The sequence below is a fragment of the Haliotis rufescens genome, unplaced genomic scaffold, assembly GCF_023055435.1.
Source record: "Haliotis rufescens isolate VD_foot unplaced genomic scaffold, xgHalRufe1.0.p SCAF_2, whole genome shotgun sequence".
Classification (NCBI taxonomy): domain Eukaryota; kingdom Metazoa; phylum Mollusca; class Gastropoda; order Lepetellida; family Haliotidae; genus Haliotis; species Haliotis rufescens.
In genome coordinates this window covers 8,613,516-8,626,453 of record NW_025963890.1, presented here as the reverse complement: position 1 = coordinate 8,626,453, position 12,938 = coordinate 8,613,516, and the positions used below count along the sequence as shown (strand labels likewise).

The following is a 12,938-nucleotide window of genomic DNA, read 5'->3' as shown; positions in this document are numbered from 1 at the left end:
CCACATAGATGACACTACTTCTCGACATAGATGACACTACTCTATACAGATGACACTACTTCTGTGAAAAGATGACACTACTTCTCCACATAGATGACACTACTCTATATAGATGACACTACTTCTGTGAAAAGATGACACTACTTCTCCACATAGATGACACTGCGTTTCTAAATAGATATCACCATGTCTCTATATAGATGACACTACTTCTCGACATAGATGACACTACTTCTCGATACAGATGACACTACGTCTCTATATAGATAACACTACTTTTCTATATAACTGACACTCCATGAACGTCTCTATATAGATGACACTGGAGGCGTCGTAAAGTCTGTATGACACACACTCCGATGAGACAAGCTCTATATATGTGCATTAAATACATAAATCCACGTGCCAAACCGATAAGCATCCATTGTAAATTGTGTATTATGTGCATGCGACATGTTGCCGATGATAAACAGCGGGAGTATAGCAGACTGTATGGGCCTACCACCACATGGCCTTGGAAGGTAAAGCTCTGCTTTTTAGTGTTCATATTAGCAGGATCGTGGATCTTTACCTCGACTCCCCACCGAGGATCCGTGTCCGCCCATTTCCATATGAAAGTACCCTCTCACTTCCACCCGTTAGTGTACCGCCACACCAACTCGCTATGTATTAAATGTTGTATATTAACAAGCCCTACTACTTGGGTTAAACAGTGGGTCAAGGGTCACGTTTTCTCCACGATTTCACTTGTCAGACGAGAGTCGGGATACTGAGATTGGCTCTGATTCCTCCCAACAGCTGATCTTAACAACTCAAGTTTCACCATCGCTTCTGCTGGGGATATACCATAGGTAGGTGTTGGTGAGCTGATATTCTGCAATACGATGATTTCGTAAGGTATAGGGCTATCGGACGAAGTCATGTCATATATCTAAATATATACTAAGTCTTTAATATTTTACTGTAAGCTCGTGACAAACGCGTTGTGATGGCTTCAAGGTTACCCATGCCTGCCAAGTATCACGTTGATGGCTAAATCTCACGCACAATCTTAATTTCTCATATAAGTTCTGTGCATCACTTTGGCCACATCTAGGTGCCACAGTACTGAGACCTATCTCTGTTCATATCATTGGATCTGGTAGCAACTGAACGATTAAATTATCAGGTATTTTTTCCATGGTTTTATCTTGTCCGGAGAAGTATGTTCTATATGTTTTATAAATATTTTAACATAAACATTAAATGAAAATTAAATTTATTGCAATTGTATCAAATCATATGTTTCACATGATCGTATTTCAGCTTATCTCGGCACATTTTAATCGTAATTGTTTGAATTCATAGGGGGTCGTACGTGTAGGTGGTGCAAAATACTTGTCTCGAATGTTTACACTTTATTCACGAATTGGATCATCTCAACTCATACCGACCTGTCAGGCGGGTTGGTGTGCCCCACATGCTCATTATAACATAGTTTTTCACATTGCTACATTCTCTAGTGCAAATACAATTTTGATGCACGATGTATTAACAGAAGAACCTTGTAAAAGCGCATTTCAAACATCTCGTCTTAACAGATGCTATTCTCCATGGTGATTGTTTTCATATAAAGAACGTAGTTTTATGTACGGTATTTCCTGCCAGATTGATACACATTGTTTTAGTCAACAAGCACATTTTGTTTTTAAGAACGCGGGTGAAGCTTGATGTTCACGTAATTGCTGGACATCAATTTGAATAAATTGCGAGTCAATGAATTTACGTCGGTCTTATTAGCAATATCAATATAAGTGGGTGAGTATGGTTTTACGCCGCTTTTAGCAATATTCCAGCAATATCACGGCGGAAATATCAATATAAACACTTTATGTGTTTACATTTGTTTTTTGTGTGTGTTGGGGTGGCGGTGGTGGTAATCGTCTAAGGCGCCGCAATTCGCTGTGCAAAGTTGTGTCCCTTAGGCGTGCCAGAAACCTAAGATCGTGAGTTCGAATCCAGGTTCGTTCTGATTAGATTAGAGTTTCATCACTTCGGGATTTCCTCCCACCTCAAGCTGACACGCCGTGATATAACTGAATTTATGTTCACAGCGGCGTTAAACCCATCTCACTCACTCATTTTCAAATGTGACTCGTGAAGATCCGTGTAGAATTGATCTTCAGAAACCCATGCTTGTCGTAAGAGGCGACTAACGGGATGGGGTGGTCAGGCTTGCTGACTTGGCTGATGCAAGTCATCGTATCCCAACTGCGTGGATCGATGATCATGGTATCAATCACTGGATGGTCTAGTCCATAATCGATTATTTACAGACAGCCGTCATATCGCTGGAATATTGCTGCGTGTGGCGTTGAACAACAAACAAAACAAACACGTTAATGTCTAAGATATACATCCTGACAGGAATCTATCGGTTGAAAAACTCTAAATTCTTATCTCACATTTGTTAACACATGCATGGAACGCACGAAATTCAGATGTATAAACTCGGTAACATTGCCTTTGATGACATATTTGCAATATATACAGGACGGTGAAACACGTAGCGTGGCATCATCCATATTGCGATTGTATTACTAAATAAAAGCATAACACTGCAAAACAAGTTACTGTATAAATTTGTATATTCAGTGCAACCAACGTCGGTGTGCAGAATGTCAATTTAACTCGGAAGAATGTTAATTTCACCATGACGATTGTCAAATACGGGTTAACAAAGGTCGAGATGTATCATGCTGACCCAGCAAGTGATGTGTGTTTCGCCTTAACAGAGGATCAATGTGGTTATCAGAGCGGGGACAATTCATGCCTGTTATCTATATATGTTTAGGCACCAATCATGCTACAGCGTTCTCTGATCAAGCATGTACGTTCATCAACATTTTAAGTCAATATCTGTATGTCAGCATATATGATCCTACGATTAGCTCAGTATGTTAAATATAGACTGCATATGTTCCACTTACTTATTACTGTGTATATACTTTATATATTCATTGTAATCTTCGGAATGTCATCTGGAGGAAATAAAGAATCTCTCTCTCTCTCTCTCTCTCTCTCTCTCTCTCTCTCTCTCTCTCTCTCTCTCGTACGGTTATAACGAACACGCTCATAACGAACTGACGGATATAACGGACTAAAAATAGTAGTCCCTTTGAGTTCGTTATAACCGTAGTTTACTGTATGTGTTGCTTGTCTACTTCTCTTTGTCACCTTTGTTTGTGATTCATGAGGAATCAACATCTTCTTCTGAATCATACCATATGATCCTGCCTGTCAGCATCACTCAAACGAAGCAAGTACATTTCACACGCTCTATATCTGATATCGTTTGTGCAATCGAATAAAAACATCGTTTATGAGCGTGTAATTACTTTCTATTTCTATCATACACATTTTTTTGTGTCATTAAAATGTACGCCAGGCACTGACGCTACCTCTGATCTTCGCATTTTGCATTGAGTATTGACAATTAAACATATCTTTCAACAAGCAGTAACGTCTGTGCTTAAAGTATCCATTGGATATAAGTGCTTGCACTTTCAGTGCCACAAGTAACTAGACAACACAGCTTCTATTTCTGTCATAGGTCATTTATATATTTAGCAGTATCTTATATAGACTACTATAGCATCTTATACTGTCACCAACGCACTTATTATTTCGTGTTTTCATACGGTCCCAGACAGAAGTAGGCACCCGGTATCCCATACTTATCGTAAGCCTGGTAGATTGTTTGTTTGTTTGTTTTGTTGTTGTTTTTGTTTGTGTGTTTGTTTGTTTGTATTACACCCCACTCAGCAACATTCCATCTATATGACCGCGGTCTGTAAACAATCGAGCATCGATCAACGCAATTGGGATACGATAACACGCAATCAAGGTAGACATGAGGTGAGGTTAAATGGGGTTAACCAATGGTAGGTTCCTGACTACCAAGAGTCATACACGGAATCTCTACCGTTGAGAAAGAGGATTGTGTGTAATACTGTGTTAGAATCATTAATCCCGTCTGATTGGTTGTCCTCGTATCTTGACCATATGGATCGTTGTTTGTAGTGTAATTTAAACATTTGCCTGGTTCAGCCCAATGTTACACTGCTGATCATGACAGCAAAATAGAACAGACTTCACTCGCCGACTCGATATCGATACAGTGATTAGAAACAAAAGGTATAGTTCTTTGAAAGAAGTGATTTAGAAGTGATACACATAAGGAAGAGAATATATGGATGTCAACTTCTTTATTATGAGGAACACAACGTTTCGGAGTATATGCTTACTCCTTCATCAGGTGAATGAATGCCATGAGGCAGAGAGCATATATATGTACATGTAAGGACAACAAAATAAATAAGATAACAAAAGGTGGAAAATAACGAAAGGTAAGAGCTAACAAAGGACGCCAACAGGTGATTGGAGCTGATGGGTGATTAGTGGGTGAGTGTTAAGAGATCGTGAACCGTAAATCTTAGTGATCTCGGAAAGCACATTCTTAGTGAGTGAGTGAGTGAGTATGATTTTACGCCGCTTTTAGCAATATTCCAGCAATATCACGGCGGGGGACACCAGAAATGGCCTTACACATTGTACTCATGTCGAACCCGGGTCTTCGGCGTGACGAGCGAACGCTTTAACCAGTAGGCTACCGCACCGCCCCAGCACATTCTTAACCCGTTAAATATAGCTACCAACCGACGTTTATAAAAAGATTCAATTAAAATATATTCGCAGTGAGTAAGTATCATTTTATGTTGCTTTTAGCAAAGGTAGTATTTCAGCAATATATAAAATAGGGGGCTTCGTCTGAGTTGTTCTGTAGACATTGTACCCATGTGGGTTATCTACTTCGGGCCTCCGGCATGACGAGCGAGTACTTTAACAACTAGGCTACGTCACCGCCCGCAGTAGTAACAATATAACATATATTCATATTTTCTTTATTCCAGCTTAATCTATGGATCTGCTTGTGCTTGGTATACTCCTCGGTGTGGTTGCCGTGACGCTCATTGTATTCTTGAGCAGCAGGTCAAGCGCACAGCCAAAGGACCAGGTAAGACGCCCTGTAGTGTGTTTACAGTTCACTGGAGGGCAATAATGTCAGTACTCTAATCGTCTTATTGAAGGGTATATCTGGGAACAGAGTTTGATAACAGACTTACTTTAACATTTTTAGCTGTGGCTTCAGTAGATAATCTAAACCCAAACAATACTCTGACCGTTTGGTGACACGAATGGCTAGTCGTGTGTATATGGAGTGTCAGTTCAACCTCTGGATATGCATTGGCCGCTAACTGTGTTTACGTCATATTTCTTGGTCTATTTCTAGTTTGATTCCTTTTGGGTTTTTCGGTATTTTCACAAAGATATGTCTTGTTGGCTTCCTCTCAAAGTCATTTATGGTTACAATGGATACTGGGCTTTTGATTAATGTTCCGAACTTTCCTCTTTCATCTTCTGAAAACTTAGTCATGACATTCTTTTGAACCGTTTTCATGTTTAAACTGTTTAAACTGCCCGAGTCAAAACATTTTACGGATATGAGATTAACTCAGTAACTCTAGACTTTCTCAACACATCAATAAAATTTAATTTAATCAAGTTCATGAATAATATGTTTTTCTTTTGGTTCCCTTGTTATGTAAAATGACTAAGACTTTTTAAATCGTTATGAAAACCAACAGATGAGTTGACATGAAAGAGAAGTGCAAGTCCTTGGCCTGCAAGGGGGCAAAACAACTCAATTATACCTCGTCCGTCTTGGTTATTTTATCAGCTATCTACAGCAACCTGAATGGGTACGAAAAGTTTACCTCTTTTGCTGTTGGGGGCACGGGTGGCCCAGTCGTCTAAGGCGCCGCGATTCGATGTGCAGAGTTGCGTCCCTTGGGCACGCTAGAAACCTATGATTGTAGGTTCGAATCCCGTTTCGCCCTGATTATGTTTCTAGTTTTGTCAGCACCATACCCACGCTCGTGGGTTTCACGAAAGTGGTAAACGTCTGAGACCTGCATCACTTCGGGCTTTCCTCCCACATTAAGCTGACACGCCGCGATATAACTGGAATACTGTTAAAAGCGGCGTTAAACCTAACTCACTCACTCTGTTGCTGTTTTGCAATTTAAAGATAGATGACCATCCTGATCGTTGGATGATTGAACATTATCGAACGCGACTTACAAGTTTCCTAAATTACTAGTCCTTATCATTTAATTTACTGTCAACTTATGGTCATGGTTACATTAACTGTACATATTTCAGAAGTGGACACATACATTCTCTATTCATTTTCACATGTCGGTTCGCAGTAAAATATGTTTCAATCATTTTTCCTTCCGATTACACACAGAGTAATGGTTTCTTTAACTGTTCAATATTTCAGAAGTGGACACATACGTTGTCTATTAATTTTCACATGTTGTTTCGCAATAAGATATGTTTCAATATTAATATTTCCTTCCGATTTTACACGTAGTAAGCAAATAAGCCTAAACCTTTGTTCCAGGAAAATAAATCGTTAAAGAGAGAGGGCTCCGTCAAGGTGAAGAAAGGGTCAGTTTCGGAGATGGCTAAAGCCTTTGACCAGGCCAGTGGAGGCAGCTCTCCTGTCATCACAGGCCGACAACAGGTCAAGCAGCGAATTAAGAACGACGAGGTCTTTGAATGAATATGCAACATTTAGCAACCAATCACAACGTGTACAAATGCCTTAGCTTGAATAAATGTATATTTTGTATTTATTCCATTCAGTTTTGGTTATTGGTTGAGGTTTGTGCCTGCTTGTACTAGTCCGGATTTATGGCGGTTGTATAGCGCTAGCCTACTATGTCTCAGATAAACATGGATACCCCACTCAGACACAGTCTACCTGTGTACCTGAACCGCACCCACCAGTCCACGTTATTACCGAGTAGGGCAGGGTAACACCAAGTGCCATCTTTTAACGTCTTCGGGTACGACGCGGCCGGGGATCGAACCACCAGCCTTCCGCTCTCCGGTCCGGTATCCAATCCACTAAACCACGAAGGCTGTTTTAGAATATACTACTCAAAATAAGTTAAGGATCACCCGATTATTTCATATTAGTAATGTTAATCTGTCATGGCATGAAAGATTAACTATTGTAATATGAAAGAATCAGGTGATCCTTAACTTCTTTTGAGTAGTATATATGAAATCAACGATGACAAAAGTTGAAAGTCTTTACCTGTTTTGTTTTAGGTTGTCTATATCAACCCTGCCATATCGTGTGAGTGATAACCTTCCCTGGTAATGAGTGTGAGTGAGTGAGTTGGGTTTAACGCCGCTTTTAACATTATTCCAGTTATATCACGACGTGTCAGCTTAATGTGGGAGGAAATCTCGAAGTGATGCAGGTCTAAGACGTTTACTCCCTGGTAATGAAGACGGATGTCTTTCATCGATGTACCTGAAGACCGATACATGTATCAACACAAGCCGGTTGAAATAGCTAAAAAATATTTTGTTTTTTTTATTGACGAGTGTTATTTTTACTGGAACACTTTGAAAACGCATAATCAACATTAACTCGAAATCAGAAAAGATGTGATTTTGTGCTCAAGTCAATCTCCAGACACACTGAATGAGATTCGAACCCGTACGACAACATTGTTGTGATTTATTATCTCGTGCCTAAAAACCCTAAATACTTTATTTGACTTTTGTGGCTATGGTGCCAAAAATTACAACAATACAATTTTCATTCCAAAAGTGTTGCAGTATATATGATATCAGCAGACACGAAGGTGATTTTATTATTTTCAATATCATTCGCAATGAATAGTGAGTGAGTGAGTTGGGTTTAACGCCGCTTTTAACATTATTCCAGTTATATCACAACGTGTCAGCTTAATGTGGGAGGAAAGCCCGAAGTGATGCAGGTCTAAGACGTTTACCCACGAGCACGGGTATGGTGCTGACAAACCTAGAAACATAATCGGGGCGAACCGGGATTCGAACCCACAATCATAGGTTTCTGGCGTGCCCAAGGGACGTAACTCTGCACAGCGAATTGCGGCGCCTTAGACGACTGGGCCACCCGTGCCCCCTCGCAATCATTAAGTACAAACAACGTACGAATGTTGACTTTTGAGATCATCTTGAAATTAGAGCAGCTTATATTAGATTTGAACATTTACACCTCAAGCTAACGCTTGTATCAATCAACCAATGGTTGTTATCGTTTAATCTCATGCAATCCAGAAGATTGAGAAATATTGGAAATTATTAATAAAGGTCATAGACTAAAAACATACACTATTCATTATACCGACCAGTCAATCATCTGTCGATCATTTGATCACGTGTTCCGATCAATACGCCACACTTAATATTTCCTTCCGTGAACCACCGACCCCAAGTTCAAGTTTCTGCGGGCCTGTATATATACAACAGTACAATAATTGTTTAGTCAAAACACTGTGTGTTTAATAAATTGCCACGTTATAAGGATATACACAATATATCGATCGTGTGATACCATTGTGTCATTCTCGACAAAATGGCAAAATGATGGCCCTGACTAACACATGTTATTCTCATTTTGTTTTTATGAAAACATTTTTCACTTCTGTATTTCAACACTATCAATAGGATATATCCAAACATAAATGTATTGTGTCTGAGTGTATATTTGACCAGTAATGACAGTTGAACGATGATTGGGTGTCCTTATTTGCATATTTCTTATTAAAACATAATACTTCCCGTTAAGAGTTACTTTTATGAAGAGGAGAAGGTTTTTTTCTGATTGTTTCACAAACTTTAATGTACATTGACGGTTATTTGGGTCATTTTCTATTGAACTGTCATTACCAGAACAGTCATCACCACAACATGATTTGCTGTTGTGGTGATGACTTCAGCATGAATTTGTGTCTAAATGGTATATAATTCAAATCTGTTATACTTTTTCTGAGGAATAACATCATATGCATTTTAACGTCTTTGCCAAACCATTTTTAGTTGCCTGGAGGTATTTTGTATGCAGTCATCAACACAACAGACGTCATGACCACAACATTCCCACAACAGCGTTGTCATTACAACAATGTGTTTCTGCTTCCAGCCTCACTAATGTATCTATAAAGAACATGATAATGCACCTATATACGGAAGCCTTTTAGGGCCATTTGTTTTTTTATTTTTTTCGATACTATCTTAAAATTTCAACTTAGTATCTTGAAATTTCAAGATAGTATCGAAAAAATTTAAAAAAACAAATGGCCCTAAAAGGCTTCCGTACCTATAACTTAACGTTCGTGTTTATTCTGCACCTCATTTTGAATGTTATTAGTTCAAAGTTAATTTTGCGTCAAAAACATTTTAGTTATCTATTTGATTTTATTATATTTGATCTATAAGATACAACATTTCAGAAATCTGTACACCATATCATTTGTGATTTATTCACATCGGTGGGCCCTTTGGTATTGAGTATATAATCATGCGCTATTTCAGTAAACTTTAAATAACCCGATTGTAACTAATATTAGAAATCACTCCATTTATGGTATCAATAATATGTTGTTGTAATGACATTTGATGTAGATTTCTGGTGTTTTTCACATTTCTTTATTAATGAATGTCGTGCAAACTTCGCTGCAAAGTATATTTAATATAAACAGTAAGTGACATAGGTTAAAAGATTCATGCCAAAACAAATAAATTTATTTAACCCTGTTTCAGTGTCAATATGCCACATTTGGTAGAATGACCAGGTACGTCAATTAAGAAGATGGCTTCTTGAGGTTTCATAAAATCGGAGTACCCACTCATACATAATATATGTCTATGTATCCCTATTTGAGGGCGAGAGAGCAAGCTCCTCACAGCGATAGTACGTTCCCGGAGCTCTCTATACTATGTTACCGAGAGTGTAACGAAGGTGTCACGCGCTGGGAAGGAGCTTGGGCGAGAGAGGAGCAAAGGGAGGTTACTCTCATTTGCACCATTAAGTTCAAGGCCGTGTTTTGACTCGTAAGTATGGCGCTGGTAATTTCCTGATGCAGTGTCTTGTGATGATACCATTTGATCCTAACATGATGCATAATTACAAGAGTTAATTACATGCAAGTCGTTATATAAATGCAATAATCTGGAACGCCACATTATACCCCATTATAATACCTCACCTCACCCTGTTTTCAGTGTCAATATTTGCTGGTGACGCAATGAACAATGGATGAAATCAGTTCGTTTTCTCAATCTCATAATGATCTGAGGCGAGGAGAGGTGAAAATGGGTATAAAAGGTTCCTCCCATCATCTAATGAGGAGATATTCATACTGTGTTTTCAGTGTGGAGGTTTCGAACGTAAAGATTATATATCTGTCCAATTCATTCAATACCGAATGGACCCGTGAAGATCCGGGGTAGAATAGGTCTTCAGCAACCCATGCTTGTCGTAAAAGGCGACTATGCTTCTCGTAAGAGGCGACTAACGGGATCGGGTGGTCAGGCTTGCAGACTTGCTTGATGCATGTCATCGATCCCAATTGTTTTGATCGATGCTCATGATATCAATCACTTGATTGTCTGATCCAGACTCGATTATTTACAGGCCGCCGTCATATAACTGGAATATTGCTGAGTGCGGCGTTAAACCACAAACCAACTAACCAATACCGAATGCGAATCCTGATTTTAATGGTATTTTGACCAATCAGAATTAAACATTCTTTAGCGTCTCGTGATCTACCTATAATAATTCGGGGCATAACCACGATCTAATAGACAGTACAGGAGATATATTAAGATACAAATATTAAAGCTATATATTATATTTCTTAAATAGATGGTACTGGTATTTAAAGGTCAAGAATATAAATATATTTTCAGCTTCGCCCATGGAGGAGATAATTCATCAGTATGCTGTGCCTATTGGTGTATTCACCATTGTGATTGCCGTCACTTTGCTTGTGTTTGTAGTCAGGAAAACACGTGCATGGGTAAGAACAGAATCTTCCTTTGTACACGTGCTTAAGATGACCAAATTATATTTGATAACGAACACCGGATCTTGATTCACACCTAATTCACACCAAGGCAGTATACGAAAACTATATCAATACATGAATTTGTAACAATGTTATATTTGAGATAACACCATCTAAGTGAAGTTCAGATTCTAGTACTTTGTTGGGTTGAGTCCCATCCGGAATTCGAACCCACACTGCCAGAGTGAGGCACCTAATCACCAGCACACATTAAAGCAAACAGTTATGATTTATTGAAACAAATAGTTCGCAAAGTAGGATAATAGTTTCTTGTGATTTCTGGTGTAATGTTCTGTAACTAACTTTGGTATATTTGTTTGTATCTTAAAATATGTGTTACCGTGATTCGACGAAATAAGCGCCCGGCTCTAATAAGCACTCACTGCAATAATTGCTAATATATTGGCTATTGAACAATTCCAATTAGCACCCCATCCGATTGATCAATGTATACAAGACTTATTTATTCGCGTATAATACGCACTCGTGTGTTATATGCACCCTTAATTATGGGCAATTAAATTCTGGAAAAATATATCTGTCGTATATAACATTTCAGGCTGTCAACATAAACCACGAAATTTAACTTTCAACTCTGTTTTTTCCAGCAATATAATAGTCTAATAAGAGCCCCTTATTTCTAATTTTGATAGCGCTCTGGGCGCTTATTACGTCGTACATGGTATGTGTTTTTCGGCTGTTCTGATCATTACCAACATATTTTATATTAATTTACTAAATTGAAGCTCGGATACAATAAAAGAACTGTAAAGATCACAGTGATATGAGGAAGTAGAGTTAAAGTGTGTCATTTTCAGATTTTTAAGAAAAGGGAGAAAAGAAACATACAAGTGAAGAAAGGGGCAGTTTTAGAGATGGCTAAAGCGTTTGACCAGGCAAGCATTGATACATCGCCAGTCATCACAGGGCGACTACAGGCGGTGAAGCAACGCACGTTGAACAAGAACTTGATGTAAAATCAGGCACGAATCAGGAAATAATATACATGACTTGACATGTGGAGGTGTGTTGGAGATGGACAGTATCATGAAGTCACCGGTGCTCAATGGTTAAAAACGTTGAGATGCCTATCAACGATGGCCTCTGTAGCATCCTGATGGTAAGGAACAGACAATGTGCATAATAAAGTTTATGAACACCCCAGACTTCATTCCTTTATTCAACACAGTTGGACCCGGTAATAAAGATCATGAGATGTCATTATTTAAGAAATAAACGACGAGTGGTTGTTGTTTATCTTACAACAAACCACTGCAGGGGGAATAAACCAAAAGGGGCGCAGTTGTTTATTCTCCCTGCAGCGGTTAATTGTGGTACACGGGCGCGTACATACATTGGTGTGCAAAGTACTCGTCTAACAGGCTTTTGACTTCACAGACTATATATATATATGTATATATATAGCTCAAATGGAACCGTCAGTGTTCGGTTGAGCCCCCTTTCCCCGATAGTCAGATTGCATCCAGAATCACTTGTGAAATACGGGTATCTGACAGCTCGTGTATCCTACATGACATGGTGGTACGGTGGCTCATCAGAACAGATTCGGCAAAGTAGTCTTTATAACCTCCACATGATTATGCCCAAAATTAACCAGGTAACCGCTCGGTTTCCTAGGTGCTGCTTCCTGAATATTCTGCAGCTATATACGTTTGGAGCTTTGGGTACTGCACGGCAGTTGTCAGAAATACGTCTAGTCATTACTGCGAATTACGCATACAAACACTGAATGGAGACAAAACCATGAGGTGAGCCCCGAATGGTTTATTATCCCTGCACTGTTTTATTGTACGATAAACAATGACCACGAGTTGTTTACATATTTTCTTATTATTATCTTTTCTGTTGAGATATCAACATCATGTACATCCTCTTTAAGGAAATGTCGGAGAACCA

General features: G+C 38.9%; 1 long non-coding RNA gene across 1 annotated transcript; it reads left to right on the top strand.

Annotated features, from left to right (window-relative positions):
• Positions 1 to 9,955: 9,955 nt before the first annotated feature.
• LOC124111089 lies at positions 9,956 to 12,185 on the top strand. Its single transcript, XR_006857381.2, has 3 exons — positions 9,956 to 10,002; positions 10,864 to 10,973; positions 11,840 to 12,185. It is a non-coding gene; the product is annotated as an uncharacterized LOC124111089 (long non-coding RNA).
• The last annotated feature ends 753 nt before the right edge of the window (positions 12,186 to 12,938 follow it).